The sequence below is a fragment of the Euwallacea similis genome, chromosome 1 (genome assembly GCF_039881205.1).
Source record: "Euwallacea similis isolate ESF13 chromosome 1, ESF131.1, whole genome shotgun sequence".
Lineage (NCBI taxonomy): Eukaryota > Metazoa > Arthropoda > Insecta > Coleoptera > Curculionidae > Euwallacea > Euwallacea similis.
The window spans coordinates 6,964,749-6,983,361 of NC_089609.1; the positions used below are offsets into that span (position 1 = coordinate 6,964,749).

At 38.5% G+C, this 18,613-nt stretch overlaps 1 protein-coding gene across 3 annotated transcripts in view; it reads left to right on the forward strand.

Moving 5' to 3' along the window:
* Positions 1-331: 331 nt before the first annotated feature.
* Positions 332-18,613, forward strand: part of zfh2 (Zn finger homeodomain 2) — a 78,678-nt gene continuing 60,396 nt past the window's right edge. For all 3 annotated transcript variants that reach the window (XM_066395375.1, XM_066395382.1, XM_066395390.1), the window contains exon 1: positions 332-539. The gene's annotated coding sequence lies outside the window, so the exon portion shown is untranslated. The remainder of the gene's footprint in view (positions 540-18,613) is intronic.

An 18,613-nucleotide genomic window follows, 5' to 3' on the forward strand; every position in this document is an offset into this window, starting at 1 on the left:
AGTTGGACCCGGAGGCATGCAGATGACCCCGCCATGATTAACGCACGACGATCTAATTCCATTTGGCCATAAGTGCAAGAAAAGAAAACCATTTCAACGCTCTCTCTCCGTCTCACTTTCTCATTATCGTTCCTCTCAATTCAATAATAATCACATTCCAGCAATTTAAAACAGAAACACTCGATCCTAAGTTCGCGTCTCTCCACGTCCATCCCTCCATCCCCCCCACCCCTTCTTAATCCGGCCCAGGTGGCCGGGAGTGGGGACTCATCCCCTCCAAGGCTCCGCCCCTGCGAGTGTCAACTGTTCCACAGAAAACAGTTGAAGCCCATATTCCGAGGAGTGATGATGCCAGTGGTGCTGCGCGGTACACCGGTTTTTTGTTGTTTTATTTAATTGATACTAATCAGCGCTGGAGTGCCCAGAAGAAGGAAGTACAGTGATTGAGGTGTCGTCGGCTAACTGGTGCGGTGCTAATAGTGCGGTTAGTGACTAACATTTTTTGGATATAACGTTAGGTGTAGCAGGAATGATAAAAGGTAATTTCGGGCCCTCCAAGGGGGTGCCCTAGGCGCGCGACCTACCGCTAAGGGTGCGTATACAATGCGCTCGAGAAATTATGTATAATCGCCGTTTTAAACCTCTCGTTGCCAATCATATGCTAATGATATTTGGAATGTGATACATCTGGCGTGTGTTGGTCGTCTGCAAGAAAACCCCATGGGTTGGGCGCTAAAGATATGATAATTCGAAAGATAATTCTAAACACTCCAGGTCGAGTGTCAGAAAACTTATGGGGCTGGATAAGGAGAATGATTGACATGTTTACCTATTGAGGTAGTACTTCGCTGGTCGTACTCAAGGCAAAGATTTCTCAACCCACCTATGTTATCAAGTTCACTGATTTGTACAAAATCCAACGTTTACCTAAAATCTTAACCGAGAGTGTCTTTCCGTTCATTCCTAGATTACGAAAACAATAGTAGTACTTGATTGCCAACCAAGTGGGGTGGACCAAATGCACAACGCGATAGGGCTGAATTGCTCGGTAAAATCTATCAAAAAGATTAAATCTCGCAGCAGTCCCAAAAAAGAAGTGTTCCTGATTCCATTTCGTCCTACGATCTTGGAGGTCGCGAACGGAAAATATTTACCACTGTCCTCACTTTTCCATTTTAAAATTGCTGATTACCTTGATTGCTCTGTGCCTGTTAATTAGTTGGGAGCCTTATCGAGAAGTTCTCATTAGGAGAATCTAGTTCAAAATAGGCTGTTTATAGGGTTGTTGTTGCATTTAATTCGTATAATCTCGAAATTAACAAACTTGCAGCTGGCATAATTAAGATAGGCAATTGCCCAGATCAAATCAGGTATTTTGATAAATGTGGGAAATCCTAGGGAAAACTGATTTTTAGAGGCGAAAGAGGCAAAAATATCTCTAATATCGAAACTCTTAGTGCTCTTAATGAACTTAATTACGATCTAAATGTAGAAGACTTTAAAACGCAATTTAGAGCCTTTTAATTATTAAAAAATAATCAAAATTTCCGCGAAAATGTACGATCTGGGTATTAAATGCCAGACACGAAAATCTGTTAATTTCTCGGTTAATCTGCTTAATCCTCGGTTTAATCAGTGGACTTCGGATAAAAATTTACGATTTCCAATACTGTAGATAAATCCCGAAACAAACGCGAAAAACCGGTTATTTCACTATTTTACCTTATGGAATGATTTTCCCTGGGATTTTCCGGGCAACGTTTGAAAAATATTTACGACCATTGCCACTTTTCCGAACCTGTCCCTAGGCGTTTTGAAAATTGGATTGGTCTATACAGTTTAAATAGGTTTGGTACATGACCCCGTAAATGTCAAATAGAGACCTAAACCCTTAAACAGACCTAAGAATAGATTTTGCCTTCCATGCAATCAGGCCCGCAATTAGGTCTTTTTACGGCAAATCAAAATTATTTTTTGGAAAGTAGCTCTGTCCAGATGAGTCTTTTCATAGAAAAGAGAAGTTACCTAGCTAGAACAGATTAAATCTCGGATTAAATCTGCACGGGGAATTCAGGTGTGTATAGCAAGAATATGCCTACAGGAGATTCGTTTAATAACGTAGTTTCGTCGTAACAAAGCCGGGTTTATTCACCTAAGGTAACGTTCGCGTATCGTCAAAGAGTTAAACCAGTTAAAACATGCTGAGCAGTTTACACATTTACGCAAGTACCGTAAGTGGTCTGTAAGAAGTTTGCACAGCATGCAGCTTCGTGCGTTACGTTGGTTTAACTTTACGTTATGTTACGTAAACCCGGGTCAAACGTTAAATCACACTTAAAACGTCGAAATCTCCAATATTGGTAATTTATATCAATTGAAATATGTTAGAGCGCAGTTGATGCATTAATAACAATACATTTGTAAGTAAGTTTGTTTGCGACGTTAGTCATAGAGTGCACAGTAGATAGCAGGGGAGACTGCCTTTGAATTCATGAAGTTGACTCCGAAATTGGCAATGATGCAAGAAGTGCTTACCGTGGCTTCTTATGAAAATCTTGATAAACCGATAAGCACCTCTCATATGGGATGCTTCTGAGCACAGTTCTAAGTGAGAGAGTGCCCCGGTGAATTTGAAGCGGGATTAAGCTTGGGCTTGCAAGTCACAGAGATATGTGAGCAGACGTGACCAAGTCGAAAAATTCATTCCGGGAAGTGAAGAGATGGGTGTCAAAGCACGAATGTTTGTGTGCATAAATCAGACAAAGAGTCCTTAAATAATAGAAAACACTCAGTAGAACATTTCGCATCCAAAACACAGAGATTTTTTCCACGGATTTTTCTCCTGAAAACTGCATGGAACATTGTGGTTGGGCGATGTAAGTGAGGGTAAGATTTGCTTGCAGTCGATGGGGCAGTCTCGCTGGTAACATAAAGTAAACATTATTGAAAGTCGGCTAAAATTTAAGAGAAATCAAGAGAGCAGTTCGGAAAGTTTTTGGTAAATATCTTGGGAACTGATCTTGCTTAAGTATACCATTCATGCATGCAGGTATAGGGTTAGGTTAGGATTAGAGTGTACACCTTGATACTCGAGCTATAAAATTACTCGACGTGGCTATAAAATTACTCCACATAGCTATAAAATTACCTCGAAAATTACGTATACAGGTATAGTGGTTTTTCAATCAAGGTTTCAATCTGAGTTTCAATTAACAAAGTTTTGAGCTGGGTTGTGAGTGAACCGAGGGAGACTCACGGGAGGAAAACAGTGTTAATTAGGGGCACATATCTTAAAGTCCGTTAAAATTCCGAATAAATCTTTCTAAAGTAGGTAAGTAGAGTATATTCGAAGAATTTCCCCGACATAAAAATATTCATAGAGTATGATTTAAATTAATGTAGCTGCGAGTGATTCATGCTCGGATTTATCTGTCCTCAGGGTCTCAGCCAGTCGGTCAGGTTAACACAATTTCCAAAAGAACAAACACCTAAAAAAAGGTAAAACTCCAAGAATGTTAATCGTGGTGTTAATGCTTGGATTAAAAACGAATAAGTTTTAGTTACGTAACTTATTACTTAAACGCAGACAGATTGTTAGAATCGGACCGTTTATTTTTCGAAGTTTTTTCACAAAGGGTAAAAATATTAGGGAAAATGTAATCTCGAGCGTAATTCCTGCTATTTGACTCTAGCACAAACTCCAGCATTAAAATAAATCAAATTTTTAAAACCAATTTTCCCAAGAACACAGATTTTGCTAATGCCTTTCTTTGATTTTGTTCGGCGATATGTGAGTAAGGAGGCTTCGAAGAGGGAGTCAGGAGGGGATTACGGTTTAGCAAGAGCAAATAATTAAATGTACAGGGAGATTCACTTTAAATGCCAAAAGTTCGTTCACCTTTTTCGCTCACTTCACATGCCATTCATCGTTTTTACCTACGAAGCTCCGAGTTCCCAGGACTTCATGTATCTCCAAAATTGCAGGTTTTGGATAGAGCGTGTTAAATTTTCAATTTTGGTTTCATGTCTTTTTAGCAGCTCCTACAGTGTTTAAGATGTTTAATTCAAATTTTGAGCGCAATTTGGATATTCCGATTTGTTGGTTTAATTTCTAGTACTAGTCGCGAGACACCATTTGATTGTAGATAATCTGAAACCCTCAAAGAATCCTTGCACATCCACTTGTTTTCTTAGGTAAGTACTATTTGGTAGAGTATCAAATACGCTGAAGAATTTTGGAGAAAGAAACGAATCAGAATATCGTAAAAAGCGAGAGAAAAATGGTTTAGTCCGTTTGGCGTTGCACCAAATTCAAAATGGCCCTTAATTGCTTCCAATTTTGACTACTCTAAGCATATAGATAGTTTTTACACGCTTGGAACCCCATGCACACAATTATGCACAATATGCCATTAGATACATTTGGGTTTTCTAGTAACCCCTGGTGATCTCGCATATTTGCCAAAATAAACGTTTCATTTGAAACTTTCCGGTCCGATGCATTTGGAGCTTGCTCGTTAGTCTATACTTAAGTAATTCATCTTGATGCAGAAGTGTTATCCTGCTATTCCTGCCGCCCTTGGCGCTCCAGGTGATGTTCAAGATTCTAGAGATCTGCATTTCTGCCGAAAGCCGCTTCAAAGGCCATATTGCTCAGTAGGCACGTAGTTAACGCATGTAGGTACATTAATTTCAAGATTAGTCTGTCAATCATCTCAGGATCAACATTCAGATTTTCAACATACGTACGTTGGTACTTAAATAGGTAAGAATCATCAAAAATGAGATCCAAATGATATTTTTTCCTATTCATTGTCTCGTATTGGACTGAAAAGACCTCCTCTGCAAAGACGCTGAACTGGAGGACAATACCTAAATAAATCCCTTAATTCGGAACTCGAAGAAACTCGACAGAAACAAGATGTTATATCGGAGACAGACTGAGGGAAACTTTTGTAATTGGTCTCCAGTACGGAAAGTTTTGATTAAAACACTCGATTTGATATCGCCCGGGTGGGATTACGACGAGTTCATTCTGGCACTAATAAAATACCATATCGTCAAGGCTTTTATTAGCCTTCATGTGATTGACCATTGTCCGGCTCTAAATCCGAGGGAAAAACTATTATGCTAAGTGCTTTTGTCCCAAAACTAATTTCCATATATCCAGAAAATTTCCTTCTTCTCGAGGACTAACCAACAATAATTACCTCCATTTCGACAAATGGCCGCCTAATAGGTCAATCGTTATACTTCTAGAGCACCTATCCTTTTTTCTATACTAATGTAATGTGTATATGTCCTAAGATATTAAGTATCCGAAACAATTATTGCGACGTAAACGTGGTCACCATTGGACGATCCGAAGGACCAAAAAGGCGATTTCGGGTAATTATTGCCGCCTTTATCGCGTCAGGAATCTGGGAAAACAGGTTGCAGGCAGCAGGAGGATTGATGGACGCGGAGACTGTAAGAAACGCGGGGTTTTGTTTAAAAGTTTCGCGACCGAATGTCTGATGCTTGTTTTTGAGATATTGACATGTGCATACGGATTTTACGAGTAAAATCGAGATTAAAAACCTAGTGATTCTTGTCTGTTTCTTGACCCCCGGAGTTGAGATTTAGGAAATTATTTGAGGCTTAGGCATTAGGGTTCAAAGCTGGATTTATAGCTTTTTAACGTAAGCTGTAAAACGTATCGTTATGATGAAGGGTAAGATTCCGTATTGAGTATAATATTAGTTGATGTTATCAATTAATGTTACATTGTCGTTCAGCCTTCTGTTAACTTGCTGTGGGTTATAAATGGTACCGAAACAATCAGTTTTAATAAGTTCTTAATGATATGGAATAGCGTAAGAAGAGCAAGCGCGAGTGGTAAATCGCTCATAAAATTTCTGTTCATCAAAGTGCCTAAGAATACCTGAAAACTGCCTTGAAATACCTTACAAAACCTCGAGTGTGTACACCAAAATATCTTAGCGGTCTACCTGTTGTTCGTATATAAGTATGTAACGCAAAAAAAAAACTTTGGTTTTTAGTATTGCTTAAAAGATTGATTACTAAGATGGTGTCTGTTATCAGGATAAATCTTTAGCTACTTCGAACACCCTATACTTTTTTTATAATATAATTTTTTCCAATATTTTGGCAAAACGTATTTGAATTATTTCTAACCATATGGGTAAGGCTTATGACAAGTTTGGCAAAAAAGCGAGGAAGAACAGATTTGGCTATTTTTAATTTTCGTCATTATTTTTTCAAGATATTTAGGCCTACTATTTGTCTGAGAAGAGGCATTTTTTTAAAATTTAAGAAATGTGAGTCATATACTGATGTGTTATGAAATGTCACGTTCAGAGTCTTATAAGGAATGATAAATAACAAAAAACATTTACCCCTAGATATCAAGTGCTACAGTTTCTTATCAATTTTAGCCTGCGCTCTTTAATCTCTTCTCTCTAGGTAAAGAAATACAGTTGAAGGACTCTCATAGAAATTTTGGAATCCGCAAAGGACAATACTCATACGGGTTTTTTTCGATATTTAATTTTTAGTCGACCAAAATAAAAGCTTAAAAACTCCACAAGAAATTCTGCTAATTATCTTTACACAGGATTGATTAAAACGTATTGACTAAAAAAAATTAAATAATGTAAATATGTGGTTTTTGGTGATGGATGATATTATAAACTATTTTTTTGGTACCTGCTACAATAAACCTTGTAGCCTTCGGGTAAAATATAAACATTGTTATAAATCGAGATATGAACAAGCATCCTGTAGAGTGTACATTTAACCTTTAAATGCTTGTAACATAATATGTATCATTTCTTGCAGTAATTTATAAATTACTTAAAAGCGGTTTTCGATGCAAGTTGTCAATTTCGTCTATTTATATGCTAGTATTAACATCTGTACCAACAATCAATCCCAATTTATAAGCGAATCTGAAAAGATCCCGGCAAACCAATAACAAAACGCACCCAGTGGACCAGACACGTGCATTCCCGAGCCAACGACAAAAACGATCCCATAAAGCGCCACTGGAAGTCGCATAAACAAGCCGGACCAGGGGCGTCCAGCTGGGAGGGTGTCCAAAACCAGTAAAATATTGTAATTACTGAAATGCGGCTCAGGCGAGAGGGTTCGTAATGTTTAACGCCGTGTCTGACACTTTTAAACATGCACATTAAATCTCTAAATCTCTTACATTGCATGCAACAACTTGAGTTTCCTATAACGTCATTATTTGTTTTTGTTCCCCAGTTAGGACCAAATAGCAGGTTGGTTGTTACTATTAAAATAGTAAGGTTATAACATTTTACAAGTTATCATCTCAGCCTCGGGCGTTAACGTTTTTGCGATTTTAATAGCAACGATATGAGCAACATGCGGAATATATCCCTTGTAACGATAATTGTTGTAATTACGCTTCTCAAGGCATTTACAGTAATGCACTTAAAGTGTGACTACTCTAGATGACGTCAGAGCCTCAAGACGTTTTGCCCTACAGGTGCTGTGGGCTGTAACTCTACTTAATCCTACGCATACGAGAAGTAAAGATGGTCATATAACTCTTAAGATTGGTGGTTGCATTGTGTGTGCTAATGAGCAGGCCACATCTAATTAACAGTACAATGCAGACATATAGAAATAATAAATTACAATCCTGCATTTTAATTAATGTTTAGCTTAGTTTGGAAAGCTATTAAGTATGTATGTTTACGGTGTGTTTGCGCAAACGGCGCTTGACTTGTGAGGTTTGCAAAGCTGCTTTTCAGAACCCTGCGAAAGGCCTGATTTAAATGCCCTATATAGTCCAATATAAAATCGATTTCCGCGCCATCTTACGCGATCAAACACGACACTACCGAAATCCCATATCGTTCGGATCGTATAATTTTACGATATATAACCTTGAGGGAATCCACAGTCAGATCGAGATAATAAAACTATTTTTACGGACGCCCGTGCGGTGAAAGTTTTTCGTAAAATATCGCATTATCTCTCTCGGTTTCAGATTTTACACGTGTGTCAGGGAGAGATAGATGAAATCCAAGAACGCGACGTCGAAATCGAGAACGCACTCCTACACATTGACTATAACCGGAAATTTCGACATTTGTTTTATTGATTGTTTGGTGGATTTAGTGGATGCTATTGTTGCGTTTATGTTATCCGATAGGTTGTACCGTTAGGCTTAATCATCGGCATTAAGAGGTTGTAGTTTTGCATGGGACCGGTTCTTTGAGATATAGGAATTTTTTGGGTGCGAGACAATAACCCTGAGGTCAACCTGAGCTTGACTATTAAAGTATGTCTTTCAATAATAGGCCAGTGAAGGGTAGTTTCAAGCCCCATCTCTTCACAGTCATAGTCTTTTTCTCGACTAACACTAGGTATGTACAAGGTGATTCTTTCCTGTAATTTGACAAGAACAATATGACTGAATAAATCTAAGCTGTTTGGTCATTGCTAACCCTCATATTGTTCATAGGCCACAAATGTCAAATTTCAAAAATGGTTAGAGATAAATACAAAAATATTTACGTTTTTGAAGTAAGATGTTTCATTTCTGTAAAAATATATAGGGTGAACAACTTAAAGTGACCAAAAAGATTTTCTATGCTCGATTGTTCAATTTGTCTATACGTGGAGGAAAATGTAAAATTTTGCTAATTTAAAGATTTTCGTAACCTTGACAATAACGGAAGTATTGACTGTTGCAAATATAGTGAATCACTCTATACAGGGCTCGGTAAAATTCAAAGGTTGACCAATAATAGTGATTGAATTGTTACAGTTCTAGCGTATGCGTGATGAGGAATATATACGTGCATTTGAGGATAGTCATTATTCCCTAAAGGAAAAGTTTGCGTTCCGAGACGCAGGCGAAGGGTCCGACCTATTATACTTTCTCCACGGTCATTGTCCATTACCACGGATTAGGTTTACTGAAATATACCTACTACGTTGGAAAAGATATTAAAATGTTAAACTCGAGTTTTTCTAGCTGCGGCCGCGTAATCAACCACGAGACCGCCAACGGGAAGCGGGAATAAAGACTTTATATCCCGCTGATCCTTCATTATTCCCGCTGACGCCATATAACCCTATTTAATGTCATTCCTTGATTATTAAGTGGCCGTGAACAAAAATATGTTTGGACTGCTGTTTTTGGTGTGGCGCCGTTGTAACATAAGCGCTTCGGGTGGCGCCTATGATACGCGACTTTTATTATATCCCCTTTCTCCTCAGACGTCGCAGCTCTGAACTCTTGCTTTGATCTATACAGAATATTTAACCTCAAACAAAAGTTAAATACTCAATGAAGACGTTCGAAATGCATGCAACAATTTTTTTTATTAAAAAAAGAACTTGGGTTGAAGTACCAATGAGACTTACTACCATGTGTAAGCTCTGTTCCCACGCACCTACCCATCGTTCATTTCACAAACACGCGAGTTCGACTGACGATGAAGTTCCTGTGCCTCTGAAGAAATGACGGTTCGTTGTCTCTACTAACCGGTAACGTTCTTCGGAAAGGGACCATTTGCGTCAATTGGTGATGATTGATGACCAGTGACCATATATTTTCTCAGCCTGATTTTACAAGTGATGCCACATAGCAAGTCCCAGTCTTTACGACAATACCATTCAGCAAATGCTACGATACTGACCTTACTTACTAATGATCATAGAAATCTTGATACTCCTTTTATTTATCATATTAAAATTTTTAATAGCTTAAAGTAATTATACGAGTTAAAACTGAAGAGGCAGGGACCGTTAAAATATGTGAAATGGACGATTGTGTTAAATCAGTTAAGAGTTCTTTTGACTATATGCATGTACTTCAATATTCGGACTGCAATGTGAAAATAAGCGGGTGAAAATCCAAGGATATTTAGCAAAACTTATGTAAGCGTGTAAAATTTACTGAGACTATTTTACATTTTAAGTTGTTATTTACTTATTGTGACGCAATTTTCCACATGTCGCGTCCGTTAAATCAATAAAATTAAATAATTATTATTCTTTTTTGTTACACCATACTGTTATTTACGTTTAACATACCTCAAAATAGACATGATAAATTACTATTAACAGACGCCGGCCGTTAAGGCCAGTGAGGTTAATAAATTTATCAGGTGGTTTACTGTCTTTAGGATTGCGTACATGCAAGCTGACTCCAAAATGCCTCTTCTCGTAATTTTTCTACCACTTCCAAATTGTTCACTTTGCTTACGGAATCGGACTGATTATCAGAAACCTTTGCAAATACACCTCCCGCCTAGGCAGGTAGGTGCAAGGTGTAAGATCTACTAAAACTATTTTTAAACGATAGGTGTGCCGTGTTGAATTTTCACATTTTTCTAGTCAGTCTTGCAACACTAAATTGATGATGGTTGTAGAAAATCGAAACGCCGGATTTCAAATATGACTTAGCTACGTTATAGAAGAGGAAAAGTTGCAATCATGAAGTGTCAATAACCTCGAATTATGTTGCCAAGTAAGCTGAGGAGAAAATGAAAACGTTTTTCAAAAATTTCAGTTTTTTTTGAATACCTTCAAGAGCCACCGGAATTTTTCAAATTTCAAAACGGCATATTCTTGAACTCCCAATTGCACATCTTTGCCTCAACAATTTAACCGACCTCGTATCTTTTATGGTTACCGAGATCACTATGGTTGAGCTCCCGAAACAGACATCCGGTATACTTTAATCTGACGCCTACAGATTCTGTGGACTGAACTGTAGAAAATTTTTTGTGGAACCTTAAGCGCTCCCCAACCATGGAAAGACCCGTATATCTAAGGTGTAACGAAGTGTGCATAATTTAGCTATAACGCCACCCTCCCTCAATCAACATTTTTGCCTCTCCTTCACCTGTCGTCACTTCTGTTTAGTGTAAATTACACAAATGCGGGCTGTAGGCCTTCAGGTAGACGAAACCCGGTGGAATTATTAATATTTAGTGTGCCATGCACCGTCTGACGCATCATTTGTTTCTGTTAGGGCGTGTCCGAGTCTCGGTTCTTCTTGGCACCATCTGTGTAGGCTGGTACCACCGGTAGCTTCACTTAAGTTTACCGGGTTCCACCGAGAAGTTGCTTTTTCGTAGCCAAAATTGACTCAGATTTCCAGGCAGACCAGATAAATTTAGACGATGAATACGTACTATCTGGGCATATGTGTTATTATTACGGATAATCTTTGGCTGGTAGTAATTGAAACTCGCTCAGAACTCAATAAGGGAATAATATAAAATGTATGTTGGCTGCACTCGATATAGGGATCTTTACGACCCCATACATTTTTATGATCTTTATACGAGCGTATGTCAGTCGGTACGTGATTCTATTATTGGGATATAATTCAATTTTTCAACTTTGTGTGTCCGAGGGCCTTCTTTTCCAGTCTCAGTTTAGATCATAACCCCCGGATTGATGCCTTGGGGCCCAAATAGAGCGCGATTTTAATTTACCGAAAAGGCAATTCTGGATGATTGGCGGCGTAATCACTGGTGGACACGCAAGGGCAGACCATCGAGATAGTCACGCATGTCCAAGCTTGACCGAGACGAGTTTAAATAAATTTTCGGTGGTTTTCTTTGGCCAATTGTCGTTTTTTTATCAGTTTACGCTAGGTCGATTTAATTCGATAAACTTGCGGTCAAAATTATGTAACTGGGCTGCCTACCTTTAAACATTCCGAGGATGATAGGCTTTGCTACCGCCGAAGCGTTTCTATAAGTGAAGATAAGAATCTGAAAGTTTTTCGAAACTATTCAAGGTGCAAGAAATGTGCACATTCATACAAGAACGTAAGTCGACATGTGGTTCGTTACTGTGATACAAGGTGTTAAATTTTTAAGTGACCTTGTAGCTCCCACCGTTTCGCAGATATCAATGGTGGGTACAGCTAACTTAGTGTCAGAAAATAATGTACATGGGGAATCTATGAGAGAAATAGAACAAGCCCTTATGATGACTCAAAAAAATTTGACACAGACTTATGCCTGGGAAAGCATAGACAGCATAAGCATTAAACTACATAAATGGCTCAGATAGTATTTGACTAGCATTTTGAGCATATTTAATAGGGTAGATTAATGTGAATTGATGCTGACAGTATTCATTTGTATTCAAGTTTCATCTGGGCTGAAAATCTATTTAAGTAAAGGAAGTTGGGGAGGGACTACAGCGTCGACTGAATTGGCTACTTCTCGGATATAAGTAGGCATGCTCAGGGAATTCCGAAGAAGAATTGACAAAACGCAAGTTGAGGTGGAAGTAAAATACCAATTAAATGCTCAACGATTGAATTTGTAGTGAAATCACCAAAATTTGTAATAGAATCACGCTTAGGAAGAGAATAGTCCTAAGCATAAGGAGCATTAACAGTAGACTACGGCAATAGTCGGATTGACTACTTTGTTCAGAAGGAATTTTGAATATATTTGACGAAGGAGAATTATATAAAGTTGAAACTTGATGATGACAAAACTCGTTTGTATTAAAATCTCGCCCGAAAAAACAATCCATTTAAATAAAGGAAGCTTGGGGACTACAACGTAGATTGGATTGACTACTTGTTGTATATATATAGGTATGTTTGCATAGAACTTTGAGGAAAATTTGATCAGTTCCGAATGTGAAGTGCCAACTAAATACTGAACAACTGAATTTTTGGTGGGATCACATGTGGAAACACAATATTTCTACAGGAGGATTTGTAGTCAAATTCTAAAGGCGGAAGAGCACCATTGAGTGTCGATTTTGTCGAAGTAAATGTTTCCAATATAGTCCGAGCAGACCTATTTATGTTAGATTTACATTGAAAAATTCTTGAAAGCATGCCTCAATGAAAAATGCTGCCCCTTGTTACGTCTATGTGGCCGGGTCTTAAGTATCAGTTGGACATGAGGTATTTATAACAAATCCTACTGCAGCATGGCCTAAATTGATTACTTCTGGGAGATTCATGGGAGGATTTATGAGATATCTAAAGGATATGTACTAAAAATTTTGTCTCTGATTTGATTGGCGTTTATTAGGAGATATTTGAAGAAAGATCGTGTGATGAAAGTGGATAAAATTGGATTGATGCTGACCGGCTCAATTTTAAATTTGTAACAGAATCACGTCTAGAAAGAAAGTCCTTTTACAGGAAGGAGTGTAGCAAAACCTGAATATTTTATAGCATTATTTGAATATAGTTCATAGAGATCTATGTAAAACGGAGTACGTTCAGACTTGTTCAGGTTAGCAGCGGTTAGCGGACTTGGCAGGAGCGTTTTATTCAAAAATTGGTTAAGGTCAGACCAGCTTATTATATAGTCTACGAAGTCAGTATTGACAGTGGCATGACATAATGCATGTCACTTGTCATCTCGCTCTTCGGCTAGGTCTTTATGTATGACAGTGTACGTCAGGCAGTAGATTTGGTTGGTCGGGTTAAGGATAAGTACAAAGGTACATCAGGGTTTCTGTTACCTATTTATTTATGAGTATTTCCAGCAGTTTTCCTAGCACAAATTGAAGAGAATGAATTTGATGCAGATTAAATTTGAATCGAATCAAGGGCTACGTCTACAGCTTGGTCTAACCAGACTATTCAAAACTGTTCGGTATTCATACCTTTTTACGGCTTTATAGGCAGTTAGTTAAGTGTGGCAGCCATCAGGCTCAAATCGGTCGTAGTCCTTGCGTCTAGTAGTGGTTTCCTATTCAATTGACTGTTGCTCTTTAAATTCGAGTTTTTGTCAGGCTGATCACAAATTGGATTGACGATAAAAAGTTGATGAATATGTAAACAAGAAATTTTCCGATAGTTCGAAGCATGAGACAGAAATGGGCAAGAATTTCGTAACACACCCAGCGGCAGTTCTTCGTCCTCTCGTCTCGTTCTTCGGCGAAGACCAAAAGGTATTTAAATGATCTTCCGCGGATTCCTGTTTAGAATGTCCGTCGATGCCAAGGCGAGATTTCACATATTTCCCATTCCCAATAAATATTGAATCAACTTTTGCGGGCTTATTATAAATCTTCCTGTATGGGTCCCGAGAGTGTATATATGCACATCGGCCAGTGACGTGCCAGTAACGAAATCTCCTATTTGTTTGGTCATCGGAGCCAACCAAAGCGTGAAATTTAGTTCTTTCTCCTGCCAAAATTATTTGACTAATTAAGCGTTGAAATACTCAGAGTTTCGGACACGGTGGTTAGCAAAGTATTGTCTTTTTTGCCCGAATTCGGGCAGTCCGCCTCCGCCGAGGGCAAACGTTACCTAATACCCAGCCTAATCGTATCAAAATATTAACAATTTTTATAAGGAAACCGCAGAAGACCATAAACAACAGGGAATGGGTTAATGATTAATTGTAAGGAACCGAAATGGTTAATTTCATGGTCAAATTACTCGTAACTCGGACAAAAAGTCGTTTTAATTATAGGTAATTATAAAACGCCAGCTGGTTTGTTTAGTCACAATTTTTAACGGTGTTCCATTTTAAAATTATAAAACTCCCAAAGAAACGTACAACCGAGAAAAAAAAATTATAATGACCCATTATAGCAGTTGGATAATTCCGAACGTGATCTCGATCGATATTTCAAAAATTTGCGTGAATATAATAAGCGCTTATAAGGAAGTGGGCGAGATTGCTGCTTTTTGCGACATTACATGTTTCAAATTACTTTTACGGGTAATAATCGAAATTTGTTAATCCCCAGATATTTCCGCATTAGTTTGTTAGATAGAGAAAACGAGACGTGTTGCAATGTATATAAATGTAATCATAATACAATGGCTCGGACATCAGCAGCTCCTTCACAAAACAAACACTGATTGCCTAGTGCTAATTACGTAAACTGTCTAAATGTAAAAATTAATGGCTGCCATTGAGCGTCGGCCTTTGAAGAAGACACTCTTCTGACTAAGACATATGGTTTACCCCGAGGTTTGCAACAATCAATTGATAAATTGATAAAGCTCGACTTATAAGTTGCTTCGGCTTCCACTGAGGTACCAGACTCCTTTAACGCATTTCTCATGCCACGCAGGGAGTTTTATCGGCACAAAATTTTCTACTGGGCGACCCAACTATCAGAACCGGTGTGGCGGCGACCGCCCCACCGATGCGTGCCTCGTACCAAAAATTCCAACAACTGGATCCGTCGTCTCTAATAACCTCCCCAAAAACGCACACAACAATCTCCTGCTCGAAAACCGTAAATGGTAAGTTGTGCCAAATTATCACCTATAGAATCAGTGTTGCACACACCCTGTATAAACCTGGACCTACCTACTAGGCCATTCTACGAGCCATTCTACGAGCGTCAGACACCACAAATATCAAAATCGCGTACGTTAATGGCCAGTGCATCATCCAGGGTAGTCCCTGGGTCCAGTCAGCCAGGTCCGGATGCTATCTCTCGCTGTCCATGTTCAAAAGGTCATTATTACGGATGGACCACGGCTGTCTAAGTCGAACCGGAGATCTAGCCGTCCATGTCAGTAAAAGGAGCCCTGTCGCCCCGGTCTCAAGACCGGTGTTCCTGACCGGAATCGGACCTCCTTTCGTAATTGGCGGACCGCTTTTTAGAGTGGACAATCTAGGTGTCACTTTGGGGTACGTCTGAGCCGGGTCCATTTTCGCACTTGGATCGTCGGCGTACATTTTCGAATTCGGATGGACGGGGTTCGCTTTGCTACAAATCTTACACATCCAAATTCAGTCTCTAGTTACTTACTGATTTTACCGCCAATCCCTTCAGGAGAGCGTCAGAATGACTCTCCAAAAAACTGAAAATATGCGTAATGAGTAATTAGAATTGCTGCAGATTACCAAACAGTATATTTGCTCTTTACAGAGATCCCCCTCCTCTCTGCTCATCTTGAGGCTGATCTGGCTGAACAGCGAATCCATTGTGGAATCCTCGCGTTTTTATTCCAAGTCATCGCCTTAATGACTTGAAAATTAAGGTACTTTTCCAATCTTATTTTTTGTTGCAAAAGCTCTATATTGAATAAGTGAATCGGTGGTGGTAATATGTGTTTTCAATTGGTTAAAATGAGTGCACTAAGAACCATTGTAAACTCCAATCATCGCTTCTAATTAAAACTCAGGTTCTTAGATACCTATAAAGCTGTCGCGACATCTGACTAAGGTTCTTTTCGCTACATGTAAAAAGAGATAATTATCTAGTTTGCAGGTGTTTTATGTCCATGACTCTCATTTATTTCATCTTTTATGAATTAAAACGTCCCAAGAATCGGCATGAATGAAAAAGGGCCTTATTAAAAAATTAGGAAATGGCCTATAGAAGGCGCCATCAATGGGCCCCAACCGTCAAATCGGGTCGATAATGGGTTCTAATTATGAATTACCTTTTCCTAAAATTGGTGCTTTGCTGTTCGTTCTGAGACGCAAAGCGGGGTCCTATATAGATTTTGGGTACCTGTGGCCATTAAAATTTTTAATATGTAATTTCACCCAGTTTGGTGGGCAATAATTACGTGGCGTGTTTCCTAGTTTAGGTTCCCATTAATAATCATCTTACAGAAGAATGAAAATTCCATGAGGATGGAAACGGGGGCTTATTAAGCTGCGATTCCATCAAGCGTAATTTCGTCCTCCATTAAATGGAAATAATTGCATTTCTAATGGGGGATTCGTTAAATTCGCCTATTACGGGGACAAATTAGCTCTATTGTCGTTGCTGGCATAACGTTTTCATTATATTCATCAGTGTTTTGTCTTTAAATACTTTTAAACATGATATTATTCAAGAACGGGACACGAAACCTCAATTGCTTCGCAATTTACTTGGTAGCAGAGTACAGACTTCCAATTGTCGAGGAAGACTTGTGGTAAATCATATTCTTGTCAATCTTGTCAAATAAGTACTGGCCGTTTCTCGTTAACATAAGATACTTGTGGCCCTTGAAGAACTTTCATTTCAACAGTGTCTGCTCACAATTTTTTAATGAAGACCGTTCCACTAGATTTCGATATCTCAGAATCGAGAATACCCGTTTCTGTTTAAAAGCGACTCATCACAAATCTCAACTTTCTAACAATTACTCAGTCAACACATTTTATTGAACATTTTATTCTCAAAGCATGTACGCAAAAACATCTTAGAAAACTGCGTTTTCCTAAAATTCCATGCTTCTCCAGTTTCATAAAAAATTTGAGTTACCCAAATATTAATAGAATTCTATTCGATTCTAAATTGTGTGTCACCCTGTAATGGCAGAACAAATTTCACACCTCAATATATCAGAAACCGTTAACAATTTTTAGATACATAACACGTGAATCAGAGATAAACTTAGACCACTCGACAGCCTCTGCTATAGCTGCTACAATCTCTAGCAAGTCTATCCCAAATCTATTAGTATATGACGTCAATAATGACGTTATATTATCAATATCATCACTTTCAAAGTTGGGTTAAGTGCAAGTATTTGACGTCTATGACAGTGTTGACTGTTGACTTGACACAACCTCAAAAAGCATTTAATAAAGGTTCGAGGTCATACTGTTCAATACATTTTTTTCAGTCAGTTTGAATTCGATCCGTATTGGAACTATCAACATGTAAACGTGCTGATAGGGAGCTACTGAGATATCTATTCGACCTTTTCAATGGCAGGGAAGTGAAAAGCGTACAGGGTGTAACTGCTAAGTTGAGCGCAAATCAATAATTTCTTTGGAAAAATTTCACCCACTTCACTTTATCCTTTAAGACTATTCTGAAGTGTCAACAAACTTATAGTAACCGTCTGGTGTTTCCGGTGTAACATCAATAAATCCATCTATGAGGTTCAACCGAAAGGGATTACCGGATACTCTTCAACGACAATCGTTATTAGTCACAAGCCGTCTAATCTAGAAATAATGCAAGCTGTGTAAACTCGTCTAAGTTGCACATAGCCTCAGACGGGTACCATTATCTCGGAACCATTATTTGTTTATCTTTGAAAGTATTATTGGTTCGGAATTAGCGGCCGTTATCAATGTGTGAAATTAAATAACAACCAAATCACACGACAGCTTTTAAGTAATGACTTTGTCCTTTGTTGTCTTCATTACTTTCAAGACACCTGGTCGACGTTGAAACGAAAGATGGGCAGTGGCCTTCGACGAATTTAAAGGGTGAAATCCGCCCCTGTAGAAACACGCTGACCGACCCTAACGGTGCTCCCATTGAAGAAAAATGACCATTCATGTTATTCCTTATTCGCACCCTAGTTTCGGTTTGCGCCCTATAGTGACCATCGCGTTGCGGTCATTGAGGGTCCAAATCGCCCTAAATCGTCCGAATCGAACCGGGAACAACAAATTTCGTCGTCCACATTATTTTATTATTAATTACATATTTTACCTTAACAAACCGGCGACCGGTCCAAAGAAACGGTGTTACGAATCGTAATAAATTGAAATTCCGAAACTTTTAATGAATACGTATCAGCTAAAAACTGTAATATTCAACTTTTAACCATTTCTGCTTGCGTCACCCGAAGTAATTAAGACTATTCCAGACAAAAAATGTGAAACGCACCGTTTCAAAGACAAACTAATTCAATTAGGTTAAA